General features: G+C 46.4%; 1 protein-coding gene across 2 annotated transcripts in view; it reads right to left on the bottom strand.

The window, feature by feature from the left end:
* The window catches only part of Adipor2 (adiponectin receptor 2), a 62,529-nt gene extending 45,727 nt beyond the window's left edge, over positions 1–16,802 (bottom strand). Inside the window, exon 1 of one of the 2 annotated variants that reach the window (XM_038317873.1) lies at positions 16,669–16,802. The gene's annotated coding sequence lies outside the window, so the exon portion shown is untranslated. Of the gene's footprint in view, positions 1–6,233; positions 6,457–16,668 lie in introns of those variants that run through there. The other variant, XM_038317871.2, reaches the window with a different exon arrangement.
* Between the last annotated feature and the right edge of the window lie 1,967 nt (positions 16,803–18,769).

Here is an 18,769-nt window from a genome sequence, read left to right as displayed (position 1 = left end):
GCTCCTCTAACACAGGTAGTTAGCGTAGCCCTGGGGAAGGCTCGTAAGACAGATTATTGCTGGCAATGCTGCTGCCTGACTCATTGCTTAAGTGTGGCCTGTGCAGCAAACGTGTCTATGAGTACATGCAGCTTTTGTTGTTCTTGGTCAACCCCAGGGCCTCGCGTGTACTGGGTAAGCATTCTACCACTGAGCTTCATGCTCAGTCCAAACACATGTTTATCTGTAATGTCCAGATCTTTCCTATGAAAGAGACCAAGTAAATGACAAAATGTTTAACATTTAATAATGCTCAACGGCTTATACATGGGTGTGTACTAACATATCACCAACCTTTTGCAGTTTATATAAAATCAAGGGTCTCTTTATGGCTGTCCTGGAACTAATTCACGGACATCTACCTGCTTTTGCCTTCTTGTGCTGGGATGCCCAACCAAAATCAGGTTTTGCACATCTGTGTTCCTAGGTCACTAGCCCACTTCCACCTTGAGTACCTTTTAAACACTTTTCCTGATAAACTCCCTCTATTTCTATCACCGAAAAGAAAATAAAAATTTATTTATCAGATACATTTGTAATCTCAAAGTGGGGTGGGGTGGGGTAAGAATACTGGAATTTAAAGCCAGCCTGATCTACATAGTGAGTTTAAGGCCAACTTGGGATACATGTTGAAACCGGTCTCAACAATCTCAAAAATGGCCAGGCATGGTGGCACACTTCTTTAATCCCAGCACTTGGGTGGCAGAGGCAGGCGGATCTCTGTGAGTTCAAGGCCAACTTGGTCTACATAGAGAGTTCCAGATGAGCCAGAACTATGAAGACAGACCCTGGGAGAAGGGGAACCTCAAAAAATGGAACTGGAGAGATGGGAAAGTGGATAAAGGCATTTGTCACTAGGCATGACAACCTGAATCCAATCCCCAGAACCTCTGACTTCCACACATGGTGTACTCACATACCTGTACACAGACACACAAAAATAAATAGTTTTTAAAATAATCTAAAAAGCAAAAATGAAAGAAATGAAAGGCTTCATTGAGGTAAGCCTTGCACACCACAAAATAAACCTCTCTGTGAGTCAGGGACTCTCCTCCCAAGTCTGGCTGCAGGTAGGTGCTGTTATTTTTTTGGTCATCATTCCAGCACTTGGGAGATTGAGGTGGTAGGAGTACCAAGAGTTCCCGGCCAGCCTGAGCTACAGAATAAGACCCTTTCTTTAAAAAAAAAAAAACAAAACAAAAAAGTATTAACTTTTATTACTATTATTGTTATTGTTATTAAGAAAAAACTTAAGACACGTGTTCTACACAGTGACTGCTTAATCTGCCACCCCCACAAAATACTGTGGGGGTGAGAGAGGCAAACACTGTGTCTGTTGTGCTGAACTCAACTATGCAGTGCAGGCTTGCTCTGAACTGCTCTTGCCTCTGCCACTAGAGTACTAGCATTGTGAGTGCGGTCCACTAAGCCTAGCTATTGCTGGGCTAAAATTTAAAATCTATAATACCAAGAGGTCTCTTCACCTGGAAGTAGCTTAATAAAAATGTACAGCTAAACCAGAAACTGGACACAGGTTTTGTTTTGTTTTGTTTTGTAGAGGAGTTAGTTGTTGGGGGGTTACTTCTTTATGTGGGGTTTCAGATTTGGATTTTTTTTTTTGTCTGTACACTGGGGTCAGGGATCAAGATCTTGCCATATAGTCTAGGCTGACCTTAAATTCATAAATGACAATCCTTCCGCCTCAGCTTCCCCAGTGCTGGAATACAGGCATCACCTCCCAGCCAGGTGAAAATCTAGGTTTGTAGGATAATTTGATGAGAATTCTATCAAATTACTAAGTTTTTGTTCATGTGCCATGTGTTCTGGCAAGGGGTTGATTTGCAGAAGTAGAAACCGAGAACTGCGGGCATTTGCTGAGAGAAAACAGAACTGATCTAAAACTGAATTCAAAAGAATGACTAAGTGACCTCTCTGCGCTAGGCTGAGGGGCAGAGCGGTCCCCATAGCCAGTTCTCAGATTACTTTTGCTTTGCTATTGTCTTAGATAAGAAGCAAAAGCAAAAAGACATAATTCCTTCTGAACAAAGTAAGACCATCAGAGAAGTCAATCCTTCCTGAACTCTATTTAATAAGGTCATGTATCAAGGCTATGGGATGACTTAGTGGGACCGCTTGCCCAAGGCCATAGGTTTTATCTCCAGCACTGCAATATAGTAGCTCATATGGACTCCACGCCACCTAGCCTTCTTGCTAGGACTTTTGCTGGCACCTGAAAGCTTTCCCAGGACTTGGTCCTTTTCCTAGCTAATCTCTGTAATGGCTTAACCTTCTTTACTTCAGGAGCTGGTCTCAAGAATTCTGGTTTGGGGCTGGGAGTGGAGCACCATGGGACAGCACTTGCTTAGCTGCATACAGCCTTGGGTTCAAGTCCCAGATGACACAGACATGCAGGGGAGGGAGGTTGACATATCTGTTTTTTATAGTTCCACACACACCATCCTGTCAGAGACACATACAAATGCCAAGTCCAACAGTGAACCCACCCTTCCCCTCCCTGTAGATTCACAGTGACACGGGGGCCTCTCGTGAGTCAGAGCTTTTCCCAGCTGGCAGGCATGGTGCCCCACCTTAACCTCTGCCTTCATGAGGTTGCCACACTTCCTCCCGCCCTCCTGCTCCCCACAACCCTTCCTGTCTGCACTCTTGCCTGCTGATTGAAATGATGGCCGCACTCATGGAGAATTAAAGCAGCCCTGGCACACAGGGAGTGATCTCCAAGTGTCAGGTGTCATTGTGATGATGATGATGATGATGATGATGATGATGATGGCCTAGTCACTTGACTGGCTCCTGCAGCGTGCCATACTCAGTGGATAGAGGACTGGACTGGCATTACCTTCACCTTTACCTGCCCCAAGAGGCAGATAACTGATTGTTGTTGGTATTGCTTGTTTGTTTTTAGATAACATCCCATTATGTTGTCTTGACTAGGTAGTCCAGGCTCACCTCAAACTCATAGTAATCTACCTATCTCAGCTTCTCCAGTGTTAGGGTTACAGGCCTGTGCCACTGTGCCTCTTAAATTACTAGTTTCTTTTTATCCTTGTTTTACAGATAAGTAAACTGAAGCACAAAAATTTTTTTTTGCCCAAGATCATGTCACTAGCAAAAAAGGAGCCGTGCCAGGAACAGTGGTGCATGCCTATAATCCCAGCACTAGTTTGACACACCCATGATCTTGACCAAATCCATGGACTAGCCTGCGCATCTGAGGTAGGCCACTAGACTAGAGAAACAAAGATTACAGTCTCTGGACTTGGAAAATGTGTGTGCAAGAGAAAGAGTCCCTTTTTATCTTCCTACAAACACATTTGTCCAGTACATAAGAAAAGACCGAGCTACGGCGCTGCAACACAGGCTCCATCAGCAGCCAAATAAAAAACTTTGCAAGATTCATTTTGTCTCAGGAGACAATTACACCCCAGTAAACACCCTTGTGCTGATGTGTGGACACTAGGAACTGAACTCAGGTCCTCTGGGAGAGCAGTATATGCTCTTAACCACTGAGCAAGCCATCTCTCCAGCCCCGAGATGCTTTTTTCTTCTTTCTTTTTTCCATACAAATCAAGAAAATAAATAGGAAGTTGGGGTTATTTATTTATTATTTTTTATTTATTTTTGAGATAGGCTCTCCTTATGTAGCCATGGCTGACCTGGAACTCAATATGTAGGCAAGGTGGCCCCATATTGATCATAATGATTCCCCTGCATCTGGCTCTGTGTCTCAGTCATTTACGTACAAAATCAATATCTGGAGAGCTTATTAAGAATGTTGATTCTACCAAGCGACGGTAACGCTTGCCTTTAATCCCAGCACTCAGGAGGCAGCAGCGGCAGGTGAATCTCAGTGAGTTTGAGGCCAATCTGGTCTACAAAGCAAGTTCCAGGACAGCCAGGGCTGTTACACAGAGAAACCCTGTCTCAACAAAAAAACAGTTGATTCCCTCATGCTGTGTTTGAGGTTGGCCTGTGAAAATGATTCTCTACTCTCAGAAACCTCTACTGAGTCACGGAAAACGAAACTTTCAAATGCTCATGCTTGCTTTAAGACTATCAGTGACGCCGCCTAGACCGTCAGGGTGCACGTTATCTGAAAGCCACGTATCTGAAAGATAACACTATAAAGCAGCAGTGTAGTGTGTACCCTTCTGGCAGGATAACGAAGGAGCTAGAAGCCAAATGATGAAACTTGGCGCAGGACTGGCGGCCCAGAAAGAGTGCTGAATTCTTTGTGTACCTGCTTCAAAAGTCAGAAACTAGTGCTCAGCTTGAAGACTCAGGCCCAGATGCCCTGGTCATCAATATACTCATGTGGCAATGAATGTATCACCAAGCACATGGGACTCATGTTCAGGTTGGCCCATCCCAGAACTCCCCACCACAGAGATATCTTCACTAAAAAGAGCAAACCCTTGCTAAGCCAGAAGAGGAAGCTGCACGGAAGAAAAAAGACATTCCAGAAGAAACTAAAGAAACAAAACTTAGAGCACAAGGACAAATTCAGCATGGAATGCATGCAGATAAAAGGTTTTGTAAATGTTGATTTAAGAACCAGACAGAGTGACCTGCACTTCCGAGACAGAGGCAGAGGCAGGCAGATCTTTGTGAATTCATGAATTCCCCACCCCTTCCTGAGACAGGGTTTCTCTGTGTAACCCTGATTGTTCTGGAATTCACTCTGTAGACCAGACTGGCCTCAAACTCCGAGGTCCATCTGCCTCTGTCTCCTGAGAGCTGGGATTAAAGGTGTGAACCACCGCTGCCCATCTTAGGCAGCTTTCTTTTACAGCCCAGGGAATGGTACTGCCCACAGTGGACTGGGCCCTCAACCATCAATTAGCAATTAAGGCCCTCTCCCACAGACAGGCCAATGTGGTGTAGGCAGTTCCTCAACTGAGGCTGTCCTCTCCAAACACTCTGGGTCAAGTCAAGTTGACAATCAGCAGATCTAGAACAGACCTAGTCTCAGAAAAGCGACACCGTCGGGGAGGTCTCTGAGGCCTCCTAAAACAGTATAGATATTGGCCACAGCTATTGGTTACCCAGCAGGATTAGATGGTAAAACCCCATTGCTGAAGGTAGCACGTGCCTTGTCTCAATAGGAAAACAGGCTTGACCTAGTCTAGTGTCTTCTTTCCCCTGGGCTAGTCTTACAGTGCTGGAAGGTGCCATGCTGGGGAAAAAGTTATCAGCCACAGTCTTACTCAGCTGTGGGTCCTGTGTATTACAATACCAACTGACCAGGCAGATTGGGGCTCCTCTCAAATAGTGGCAAGTCCGTTTTGAGAGCGACCAACCACTGAGTATCCAACCCAGGGCCTTAAGCATATGAGGCAAGCATTCTACCAAGCTATGTCCCCAACCCGAGGATTGAGAATTTGAGGCCAAGCTGATCTACATAACCAAATTTTGCCTCAAGTAAATAAGATCCAAACAATAAAAATAAAATCTCTCAGATTATTTTAGTGCTTGGTGGGATGAGTGAAAGAGAAACTATTTTTAGGAATTCAGTCAAAAGTTTCAAAATTTGAGCCTGTAAAATGGCTCAATGAGTGAAAGCACTAACCACACACACTTCAAGACCTGACTTTATTTCCTGAAACCCATGCAAAAACAAAAAAAAAAAAAAGGAAAAAAGTCTAGCAGGGCAGAGTTAGCACGCACCTTTAGTCCCAGCACTCGGAGGGCTGGTGCATCTCTGTGAATCTCTGTGAGTTTGAGACCAGCCTGGTCTACAGAGCAAGTTCCAGGACAGCCAGAGATGTTACACAGAGATACCCTTTCTCCAAAAAAAATTAATAATAATAATAAATCTTATTTTAAATAAAGAAACAGACTGAAGGTTCAGACCAGTTTTAGAACTTGCTCACAGTAGAAGAAAAGAAAGGTTTACACTTATGTTGGCTGATGCTGGGAACCACTATTTATTCGCTATAGTGATCTGCTTTGCACAGATTTCCCTAGTTTATTAAATTTTTTTTAGATTAAGGAAACCATTTTAGTTGTGTCTGATGTCAGTGTGGGTATGTGCACACGCTGAGCCATCTCTGCAGCCCCTGCTTCCCCTATTGTTTTCTAAACTGCCCTGATACAGGCTTCTCAAGTCCAGTATATTAGTCAGGGGTTCCCTAAAGGACTAGAACTGATAGAATGGAAATATAAACACAACTTACAGGATACTGTTGGAGCAGTCCCGCAATGGCTGTCTCACACTGGCGAGGCCAAGAATGCAGTAGCTGTTCCGTCTATGAGTCTGGGTGTCTCTGCAGTCCCAGTGTGACCCGGAGGCCTGGAGAGTTCCTGGAGAGCCGCTGATCTCCAGTCTGTTAGAATCCCACAGAGGCAGGCTCTAACGTCAGGGAAGGAATGTGGGAGCAGCCGGACAGACGGACTTGCCTGTAAGAGTGGGGGCAGCAGGCAAGAGCAGTTTCCTTCTTCTACGTCCAGAAGGTGCCACCCAGATTTAGGGTGGGTCTTCCTGCTTCTAATACTGTGGTCTAGAAAATCGCTCAGGAGTGCCCCTTGCAGTTTGGGTTTCAGTTGACGCCAGATGCAGTCAAGATGACAGCTGAGATTAGCCATCAGTCAAACCCAGGTTCAAATCAAAGGCAGTGGCTGACTCTACAGGCTAATTAGCAGGCACTTTATAAGAAGCATGTGACTCCGTTAGGGACATCAGCAATCTGATGTTAGGGACATCAGCATTTGCCGAGCTGCTCCCTTGGGAAGCAGCTCCCCTCTGGAGAGTGTCTCAGTCTGTGCATCATCTCTCAGCCCCAGTTTCGTCTGTGATGACACTCTGGGCATTTCAACAGCTCTGAGACTGTCACACCTCAGCACTGTCACATGCTCAGGTACCTCTCTGAAAGACTACGCTCCATTCTTCGTTGGTCTTCCTGTTATTACTGTCTCCATCATTCATATGTGTTCTATGTTCAAATGTACTGCTGCCAATATTAACTTTTAACTGTATTAGGTTCAAAAACTCTTAAACTGAACATCAAAGCCCTCCACAATCTGTCCCTAATATGTGATTCCAAAAATTTACTTTGATTGCTCTATGTACCAAGTATTCTCTTCCAGTGAAACTGACTACCTACCAGTTATGATGGGGAAGAAGTTGGAGCCCTTTATAGTCTGTATTGTAAGAGCACATTCTTTGTTTCATTTTGTAGGAAGGATTCTGATTGTACACAATCATGTTGGTAGCAATCCAACATGCACACTCTGATAATGGCTTGTTTGTTTGCTTCAAGTTAACCTTCAAACTGGATGTCCTCCAAATAGAGACTCAGGGAGAACACAAAACTGGGTGGCCATAGTATGTTCAACCCTCTGAAACCTCAGAGTCGAGACCAACCGCCTGGCCAGGGGGACAGAGGGACTAAACTTTGGATTGATTTATCGCCTCTTTTCTGATTCCCTGTAAATATGCTAACAGGGGTGGTTGGGGAAGGCAGATTTCCTTCCCAGATTGCCAGATCTCTGAATAAAGTACAGTTTAAAGATCAATTCCTGGTTTTTATTTGTCAACAGGCAACACAGACTGAATTCCGATTTAATTCCCAGGGCGTGTCATTCATTTTCTTCTTATCCGTTCTCTACTATTCATGCCTTGGAAACCCAGCCAATAGCTCACACTTCTAATTCCAGAACCCTAAAGACTGAGGCAAGAGGGTCAAACCTAGGCTTGATGATGTCCAGGTTAGCCAAGGCTACAGAGGCCCAGAAAGAAAGGGATGGAGGAGAGAAGAAAATAACGGATGAATAGGGGTTGGTCGATCAGTACCATCTAGACCAAGCATAGTAACCCATACCTGTAACCCTAGCACTCAGGTAGAAGCAGGAGGATCAGAAATTCAAGGTCATCCTTGACTACGTAGTGAGCTCAAGGCAGTAAAGATTTGGGCTGGGAACATGGCTTAGCAGGTAGGAGCACTTGCTGCACAAACCCATGAAGAAAACAAGCATGGTTTTCTGTACCCCTGTAACACCAATGCTGTGGAGGGTGGAAACAGGAGGAGGGGTGAAGCTTGCTGGCCTCTGGTGTAGCTCCAGGTTCAGTGAGAAACTCCTCAACGAATTAAGAGGGAAAGTGGCAGAGGACGCCTGGCATCCTCTGGCCTCCATGCACAAGCCGAGGCCGGCACACCCACATGTGTGCACACACACATAAACACATACATCTAAAATATTTTTTTTTAATTTAGAAATCCCTACTACCTTGGTTTGTATAAATGAACAAACGGATTCTAAAACTCATGAAAAACGATAGGACTAGCCAAAACAATCCTGAGAAAGTGGGACAGTCAGAGGGCTCACGTTTCCCAATTCTAAAGCGACGAAGAAACTTGATCCCTAGCAAGACACAAGCAGCATGGTTGGCGCTCACACCTGTGATCCCCAGCACTCAGGGATCTGAAGTTCAAGGTCATGTTCGGTTTTATAGGGAGTTTGAGAAGAGTCTAGACTACGTGAGACCGTGTTTCAAAAAGCAAGAACAGTTAATCCCAGCATTCAGAGGAGGAGAAGAGGGAAATCTCTGAATTTGAGGCCAGCCTGGTCTACATATCAAGTTCCAGGCTGGCTAAACCAAAAAATAAAAATAAAAATGAGCCAAGCTGTGGTGACACTTTTTTAGCACTCAGAAGGCAGAGGCAGGGGAATCCCTGTGAGTTCAAGGCCAGCCTGCTGTATAGAAGCTCCAACACGCACATGCCGAGGTCTTAACCCCATCCTGCTTTCAGGAAGGAAGAAGCCCACTGCCACTGCTGGGCTGAGCTTTGGTAACCAGGGAAAGCTTACAATTTTCAGCAGAAGGAAGAAGTCACAGTGAAGGTCTCTGGTCTGTGGATGGCAGCACCTGAGCAACTGCCTGTGACACACAGCCCATTACAACTTATCTGAGGGAAGATGAAAATAAAAGCCTACTGTGTGAAGGATCCTAGTGGTAGCCCATTATTTCAGAAGTCTGCCTCTTTCTGCTCTTCTCCAGTCAGAAGGAATACAATCGACATAAAAAGTGTCCCTAGACGAGAACCAAACCATACAGGAATTCTTCCTTAGCTAGGCTTCTGCTTTGTTTCGTTTTATTGATTTTATCTTATGTGCATTTATGTTCTCCTGCATGTATGTATGGAGTGCCTGAGGAAGCCAGAAAAGGACATTGGATTCTTTGGAACTGGGACTACAGATGGTTGCTGGCCACCACTTGGGTGCTGGGAACAAAACCTGGGCGCTCTGAAAGAACAGCCATTGCATGCTCTTAATTACTGAGCTGTCTCTACAGCCTTAGGCAACTAGCTTTTGAGACAAGGTATCACTTATGTAACCCTGGCTGGCTGGAAATTCACTTTGTAGCCCTGACTGGCCTTGGTCTCATTAGCAATCCATGTACCTCTGCCTCCAGAGTGTTGGGCTACAGTGCGGGAGACCACACCCAGTTAAGGTAGTCATCTTCTTCTCCCTCTTCCCTTTCTGTTTTCCAAGACAGGGCTTCTCTTTGAGCCTTGACTATCCTGAAAGTCTCTCTGTAGACAAGGTTGACCCAGAACTCAGAGATCCACCTGCCTCTACCACCTGAGTACTGGAGTTAAAGGCATGGCACCACCACCACCTGGCATTTCTTTAACTTTTAAATGTTTTCCCTGTGGCGATATTTTGTCAGCGCTCTAACAAATAAAGCTTTATTTATAGCTAGCTCCACCCTCTGATCTTGTTAGAGCACAAACAAAATTTCCCCATACTAGAACTTTAACCCAGAGCATCATGCATGCTCAGTAAGCATGCTATCAGTGATGGTGAGTGCTCCCCTCGTCTAGGTCCAGAGCTGCTTCCAAGTCACTTAGCTTTAATAGGGTCCGTGCCAGGTCCAGAGGTTGTCGGTCTCTGGGACTTATTCGTAGAGACTGAGTAGAGTGGCTTAGCCATGAGACATGTTGGCTCACAACACAGGCTGTTTCAAAAGGGAGACTAAAGTAAAGGGGCTGATTTGAGCTGGGACCAAAGAGGATTGGGTCATGGCTCCAGAGAGTTTCAAAACCTGTCTTGGCTGGAGAAAGGCAAGAACAGTGTCTCTTCCAGATATCAGCTTCCCTCTGTCCCAGTTTTGCTTCAGGTTCGAAGGCTAAGCCTCTCCCTGCCACCGAGATCACCAGACAGGATCCCTTTCAAAAGGTCAGAAAGCAATGAAACTCCACCCTTCTGTGCTTTAACTGGGGGGTGGAAGTGGGTGAAGGTTTCTCGTGTGGTTTCTCAAGTATTGGGGTTTTGTTGGTTGGTTGATTAGCTTGAAATGGAGTCTTACTATGTACTCCATGCTGGCCTTGAAGTCTGTACCTTCCTGTTTCAGCTTCCGGAGTACTAGGACTGCAGTCACCCACCATACCTGGCCTGGGCTGGTTTTTCCATCACATGATGGCGTTCCCTCCTCCTCAGTCTCCAGATAGCAAGTTTCCCTCTGGTGATCACCTTTAGATTTTTTTTAGGTAATTTGTTATCACTGTTTCTGACACAAACCTAGACACAGAGGGAGGTGGGAACCAGTTGAGGAATCACTTCCATCAGATTGGGCCATGTCTATGGGGCATTTTCTTAAAACTTGCTAGTTGAAGTAGATGAGCCAAGCCCACTGTGGCCAATACCATCCCTGGTCAAGAGAGCCTGGGCTGTAGAAGAAAGGCAGCTGAGCAAGCCAGTAAACAGCGTTCCTCCGCAGTCTCTGCCCCAGTTTCTGCCCCAGGGTCCTGCCCTAAGATCCTGTCTTGATTCTGTCATTGAGGGGCTGTAGTCTGACAGCCAAATCCTCTCCTCCCCATGTCGGTTTCCCATGGTGTTTTATCACAGCAGTCGTAAGCAAACGAGGACACCATCCAGTTCTGCTGAGGAGAATTTCTAGCACATAGATGCCCATATACACTGGAGAGAATTCCCTAGAGGATACTTTTCTGCATTTTAAACTCATTTGTGTGTGGCTGTACATGTATCTGTGTTGACAAACAAGTGCCAGGCACATTGTGGAGGTCAGAGGACCACCCTTTTTGGGGTGGGAGGACAGAGAATCTTCATGTCGCCCTGGCTGTCCCAGAACTCTCTGTGTAGACCCACAGGCCTCTGCTGACATTGAAAGTGTGCCTTTCACGCTCAGCTATGGAACCACCTTTGAGAGTCGGTTGTCCTTTCACATAAAGGTCATAAGTCTTGGCAGCAAGTACCTTTACCCAATGAACCACTTTTTTTTGAGACAGAGTTTCACTATTTACTCCCAACTAACCTTAAACTTAGAGCAATCCTCCTGCCTCAGCCTCCTAGATGCAGGCACAAGACGTCATACCCAGCTTCTTTTTTAAAATTTTATTTAAATTAATTTATTTTTAATTAAAAATTTCCACCTCCTTCCCTCTTCCCATTTCCCTCCCCCTCCCCTCACTCCCCTCCCCCTGCCTCCATTCCCCTCCTTCTCCCTCTCCAGTCAGAAGAGCAGTCAAGGTTCCCTGCCCTGTGAGAAGTCTAAGGTCCTCCCCCCCTCCATCCAGGTCTAGGAAGGTGAGCATCCAAACAGACTAGGCTCCCACAAAGCCAGAACATGCAGTAGGATCCAAACCCAGTACCATTGTCCTTGGCTTCTCAAAAAACTACTCAACCTCTTAGAAAACTCCCCTCTGCAGCCAGCGTTCTCGCTGCCATAGAAAGCAGAGATAATAAGAACAGACTTCAGAAAGTTGGGTTAGAACTGGAGGTCACAGGTGTAAATCTTTGTTTGCTTCCCGCCCTCCTTCCCTCACTCCCTCCTCCCTTCTCCCACTGCTTCCTTCTTTTCCATAAACACAGAGTCCCCAGCTTACAGTAGCTCTCTGCCTAACACTGGCTTCAGAGCTGATTCCTCAAAGGAACATGGGAGCTGTACTTGGGCAAGCTGTAGGCTTGTAGGTCTGCCTGCAAGCTTAGTGCTTGATGCTAACCTAGGAGCATCTTTGGTTTAAGGCCTTCTGAGAACAGAGAGAGTTCCAAACCAGCCTTTTGGCCTATCCCAAGGAAAGAAAGAAAGGAAGGAAGGAAGGGAGGAAGGAAGGAAGGAAGGAAGGATGAAAGAATGAAAGAAAGATAGGAAGGCAGCACCCCAGGAGCCCAGGGACATAGGTGGCTTAGTCAGGAAAGTGTCCACTGAGTAGCAAGCACAAAGATCTGAATTCTGTCACAGCACATGTATGATGCCATATGTGGCTGTGGTTGCCTCTAACCTGGCACTGTGGTGACAAAAGACAGGGAGATCCCTGGAGCCTGCTGGCCCGCCAGTCTAGCTGAGCTGTGAATTCTACATTCAATGAGAGAGGTAGAGAGTAGTTAAGGGAAATAGCTGACACCGAACGGCCTCCGTGTGCACACACATACATGTGCATGGATATCCACAAACACACATACATACATGTGCACACATATATACTACACACACAAAACCAATACCAATCCAGTCACTATGAAACTCTGCAACCCAAGGTGACCTTGAACTTGCAGCAATTCTCCTGCCTAGGCCTCCCAAGTGCTAGGATTAACATGTTATCTTGTCAACCTTGTGGGAAGGAGGACACTGAAGGTTATCCTGCCCAGATAATCATTGATTCCTTCAACTCGGTGTCTCCTGGGTCTCCTGACCTTGCGCCCGATTTTGATGTTTTTTGTTTTGTTTTTGAGACAGTTCTGTAGTCCTGGCTGGCCTGGCACTCACTTTGTAGCCCAGTTTGGCCTCAAACTCAAAGTAATCCATCTGTTTCAGCTTTCCAAGAGCTGGAGTTACAGCCTTGTACCACCACGCCAGGCATCCTGTACCATTTCCCCAGACAAGGGACCATAGACTGTTGTTCCTGCTCCACAGATGACGGTACAGGGAGGTGATCTGCTGCTTTCTGCATGGCAGGGCTACCCCTTCCGGGACTTTGCTTCCTGCTTTTCCCATCATTCACAGGTGTGTGGGGTGCAGGACACAGAGCGGCTACCAGTGCATGGCAGATTGCAAATCTGGCTTATGTGAGGACTCCCATATGGAAGGCTCTCGGAAGGAAAAGGACATGTTTGGAGGCAAAGAAGTGGCAGAAGATTATATGTTTCTGAATCAGTGCCAAGTGGAGTGTGTAACATAGGCCAGAAGGAGCCAAAGAGGGGAAAGGAGTCCAGGCATGGAACACATGGTGGCGCCACCCAGATTGGGAACCTTGTACGATTTATCGGGAGTGATCAAGCTCCTGTGTGATTCTCTCAGCCAACTGTGGGAAAGAGGTGGAGAGAAACCAAGCCAAAGGTTGGCCAAAGGGAGGAAGGGAGGTGTCATGGCCTGTATAAGTCCAATGGCATGCACAGACTCACAAGACCCTGCCACTACCCCGTGGAGGAGCAGGAGCTCTCAGAGGGCAGTTTGCCCCACTGGGCAGTTGCCCAGTAACTCCCTGTGGCAAGTGCCACTCTGCACAAGTTGAGGGTTATTTTCCTAATCAGGTGATCAGAAACAATATGGAATTTATGGACTCTGGTGAATGAGTCAGGGAAAATTGGGGGTCTCCTGGGGGAGTTCTTAGTCTTATTAATCAATGGATTCAAATGGAAGCAAAAGACAATTTTATTAGCATTTAAAGGAAAAACTGCAGGGCAGGCAAACTGTAAATTTCAGCTACTGCCCAGAGGAGATGGGGAAGGAAGAAGGGAAAAGGCCATGATGCCATGTGAGCTGGATTGGAGCTCAGACACATGGCCAACAAGAAGCCACAGTGTAGAGAGAGAGAGACTTTGGAGAAAGAGTAAGGAAGCCAAAAATGCTGGGGCGGGGGGCGGGAGCGTGAAAGAAAACATGCTGAGAAAAGAGAGGGAAGAAAAAGAGAAGTTTCATTTTTCAGAATAACACAGACTGGGCTGACTTACAACCCGGTGTCTGTGGCCCTTAAGCTTCTGTGCCAGGTGCAGGGATTCTGGGAAGGGAAAGTACAGTATCTCATAAAAGGACTAATTATTCCGCCCATCTCTTTAGCATGGCTTACGGTGAACCTGCCTTCCTATGGATGATCCCTTAGCCAAAGTGATTGAACCAGCCTAGCTGGAATCTCTGGCCTGGGTGGTGTTCTTTCTACTCTGGTATGGTAAGGTTTCAGTCTGACTGAGACCAGACTGAGAAAGGATAGAAAGACACAGAGAGTCGACGGGTGGTGATGAGCCAGAAAGCTGGTTTGGGGCTGTGATGACATGTCACCATTGGAGTTTCTCAGAATAAAGAAATGGTGAAGCTGGGTGCAGTGGTGCACACCTGGATAGCTGGTGAGACAGAGACACGAAATCATGAGCTTCGAGCCTGCGTTATAGTGTACCCCTGTCTAAAAACCTTCTTTGTACCAGAGGATTAAATCAAATGATTGAACCCAAGTGCTGGCTTGCTTGTTTGTTTTTGTCAACTTGATACAAGCAAGAATGATTTGGAAAGACAGAATCTCAATTGAGAAAATGACCCCACCAGATTAGCCTGTGGGCAAACTTATGGGGAATTTATTAATTAACGGGTTGATTGGTCATGACTTGCTCACCCTGCTTTCTCATACAGCTCAGGACCACCTGCCCAGGGGGTGACACACCCCCCACTACCCACTGCACAGTGGCTACTGAAGCCTGTGTAAGACCAATGGTATGCCCAGACTGGAGGACCAAGCCAGCAAACAGCATTCCTCTGTGATTTCTGAATCAGCCCTGCCTCCAAGTTTCTGCCCCGACTTCCTTGAGTGACGGACTGTGACGTGGAAGTGTAAGGGAAACACACCCTTTCCTGCTCAAGCTGCTTTTGGTCACAGTGTTTTATCGCCAGAATAGAGACCCCAGCTAAGACGGCCCACCCAGCACAGTGGCAGCCCCTATATGAAGTCCCAGCAGCTCCAGAGGGTGAGGCAGGAGAAGCTCTATCTCTTGAACCCAGGAACTGGAGGCTGGCTTGAGCAATACAGAGAGATCCATCATTACAAGTGGCCAGGGTCTGGGCCCAGTGTTTTCAGGTTCTTGGCCTCTTATTCAATGAACCAAAATAATCACACACAGATAAGAAAAGGAGACTTTGTTCAAAGGAAAAGCCCAGAGCAGACTCAAAAGATACAAGAAGCTCAGGGTGAGAAGGGCCCCTAAGAAAGAAGGCACTCAAGGGTCCGGGCACTGTTTGAAGCTTCCTTTTATGGGGTTCAAAAGGAGGAGGAGTTTGATTGCTAAGGGGCAGAGTGTGAGCATTTCTGTGCTTTTATTAACAGAATTGGCTTATGTAAGCCTTCCTGCTCACAGCACATGTCCTCTCCCATGAACCATCTGATTTCAATTGTGTGCACACCCAATTAGGCATAGGCAAAAGAGCAGATATAGAATTCTTCCTAAAGGTCCCTAAGAAGACACAGTGCACATCAAAAAAGAAAAAGACATAGTTTGCTTTATTAAACATGTGCCCCAAACCAGCGTAGGGTGAACTGGCCCACTGCCCCATAACCGTGTCATAGGATTGTTTGAATAGAAACAGGTAGTACCAGGGGATTGCTAAAGGGAACAACTTATTCCCATTGTTTAAAACATACAGCTCAATGCAAGTATAGGTCCTCACAGGTCACCAGGGACACTCTTCAGAGTGGGGGTTTGTACATAGGATGTACAGGTGAGGGTCTCAGGCTGCAAAAACACATTCTAAGCCAAGCAGAGTCCTGGCTTCCTTGCCTCACCATGTCTTAAACAAGCCAAGCCAGATAAGTCAAGTAAGACAAGATATAGGGCAATATTTTAGAGAAAGTGGGTTGGTTTTGCTGTTATTTTGTCTTTTTTTTAAAAGCAGGAGAAAGACAGGAAAATTCAGGGGACATGGGAAAGAGAAGATGTCTCTCACCCAGGGTCCAGTTAAAGATTTTTTTAAAATTTGTTTTTATTTTATGTGCATTGGTGTTTTGCCTACCGGAGTTACAGAGAGTTATGAACTGCTTTGTGGATGCTGGGAATTGAACCTGGGTTCTCCAGAAGAACAGCCAGTGCTCCTAACCTCTGAGACATCTCTCCAGCTCCCAGTTAAAGACTCTTACCAGCTGAGAAGCTATAGTAACACTCTCTGTAAAAACAGCTAACAAAGCATTAACATGCCTTCCACTTAGAGCAGCCGTTCTCAACCTGGGGGTCACGACCCCTTTGCAGTCGCATATCAGATATAAACACATCCTGATTCATAACTAGCAGAGCTACAGCTATGAAGGAGCAATGAAAGAGCTTTATGGTTGGGGACCACAGCATGAAAACTGTATGAACTGTGTGAAGGGGTCACAGGGGTCACAGCATTAAGAAGGTTGAGAAGCACTAGCGGTAGGCTATTTCCTGGTGGTTTGTAACCTTGAGTACTGTCGCACTGTTTCCTCAGACACCATCTAAAACAAAGCTGCTACCTTTACCTCCAGTGAGGATGTCCTCCCTCCCTCCCTCCCTCCCCACCCTGTCCTTCCCCTTCCTTCCCTCCCTATGACTTGGACTTTTATTCTGCCAAGTGCCCCTCAGGACCCTTCCAATAGTCTCCTTTAGGTTTCTTAACTACTCTGGAGATATTAATACAACAACGTGAAAACTTACCCAAATCCTGTCAAGAGCTGTGGATCAGCGTCCAAGGGCACCTGCTGAGGTCCCCAGAAGCTTGTGTCACCCGGCAAAGACTTGCACCGGGGACGTATGATAAAGAAATAGAAAAGTCTGCCAAGAAAGAGAAGGCCACCCCTGAAGATGGGAGTGGCCTAGCGAGCCTGGAAGAGGCACGTGCTGAAAGCGTGGAGAGCCAAAGTCTCATGACAATTTACATAGCACTGGCCGCTCCTCTATTCCAGCCTGGGTTTTTCTCACAACTGCTGTTTGTTACCCTGGTAGGGAAGGGTTTCCAGGCTTTTGGTCAACTGGCTTCCTTCACACGTTTTTTTGTTTGTTTTGTTTTGTTTTTCAAGACAGGGTTTCTCTGTGTCGCCCTGGTTATCCTGGAACTCACTCTGTAGATTAGGCTGGTTTGAACTCAGAGATCCACCTACCTCTGCTTCCAGTATTGGGATTAAAGGCGTGGGCCACCACCACCTGGCTCATCTTTTCGAAAGTATTTCCTGCATGTGTATATGCATATGTTATGTGTGCATGCGTGTATGCATGTTCAGATATGTAGGGCTCAAGAGTGGGCAAGTGTGCATGCATTTTTCTCCCCTTCCCTGCTCTTCCACTGTGACCCCAATGACAGTGTGAAAATCAGAATCTGCAGCCCCTCCATGGAGAAGCCCAGAGCCGTGCCTTAGGTGTGGCCCACTTTCTCCGGAGCCTCTCCTAACACCTGTGCTTAAGCCTATACTAAAATATCATCATTAAACCCCAACGCTGCTTCATAAAATGGCTCGTCCTGAAATTATTTTCTGTGTCAAAGTTAGAAATCCCAGTTTGGCCTGAGTCAAGCAAGGTCCCTAAAGGTCTAGGGGAACAAACTCTTTAGTCTGCTATAGGCGGGTAGCTGTACCTCCTGCCTCTGTCCGAAAATGCTGGTATTTCAAGATAGACTCTCTGCTGTAGCCCAGGTTGGGGTTGAACTCACTGTGTAACCAGGGCTGGTCTTGAACTCCTGATCCTCCTGCCTCCTGCTGGAATTTTAGAAGGGCACCACTGTGCCCAGCCTCCTAGGAGCTTCGAGGGCCTCTGTCTGGAGCGTTATAGGTCAGGAGGATAAGAGGTCTTTATTGCTCTAGTTTCTATAGGAGCTGAAGTGGCATTTTTGAAAGACAGGCAGCTATGGTGGCCCATACTCTGTCCAGTGAGTCACTTTTTCTTAACATTTCTTGGCCTGGATGATATCTGCAATTGCATTACCGTGACCTTACTTGAGGACACAGTTACTCAATGTCTTGTGGGAAAAGTTGTGTGAGAGCCTAGTAGGACACGTGACAGCCCCATGCAAAGTGTTCTGGAGCAGGTCAGAACCAGTCACCTGTGTGTGCCCACAGATTTCTTGGCAAATACTAGGACCCTCACATCCAAGTACTGGCCTATTTTGCAGGACTGATACCAAACTCCCCGCTCCACACCCCTCTTTCCTGAGGACTATGGGTCCCTAGCCAGAAGTCACATGGACAAAATGTCCCAAACCTCTGAATAGCCATTGTTCTCAGAAAGAGAATTTGTAAGTCAATTGTGTGGAAACGGAAGGCATGTGCTCAGATAAATAAGGCCATGTATAATCTTTGTTATTCGAGACAGCCCTAAAGAACTCCTTGTGCCCCTGTACAATGGTGACCAATCGGCCTCATGTCTCACCACCCCGTAATGAGAGAGGTCTGGGCCACAACCCTAAGCCCTTGATGTGGCTGCCTGGGACTGGGTAGAGGCCAGTGGGAGAAAGAGGGTGGCCAGACCTAAAGGGAGGCAAAATCTGGCTCAGTCCCCTTTAGTTTCTCTGCCCTTTTGAAGTCCCTAGGGTCTTTGTCCCAGAATGATAATGGTAAACAGACAGAAAAAAACCTCCTGTTTTTCAGTTCCTGGCTCTTGGAAAAGACCAAGGTCAACATTAGGAAGAAAAGTAGATTTCTATGGATGCGAAGAACCAGACATACCTAGATGCCCCAAAACAGCTTGCTGTTGAGTCCCCTCAGGCTATGGGGGCTATGGGGAGTTGTTTCTTTTCAACAGATTTTTGCCTTTCTCTAAAAAACTA

This window comes from Arvicola amphibius, chromosome 2 (genome assembly GCF_903992535.2).
Source record: "Arvicola amphibius chromosome 2, mArvAmp1.2, whole genome shotgun sequence".
Classification (NCBI taxonomy): Eukaryota; Metazoa; Chordata; class Mammalia; order Rodentia; family Cricetidae; genus Arvicola; species Arvicola amphibius.
This window is presented reverse-complemented; position numbering and strand designations above follow the sequence as displayed.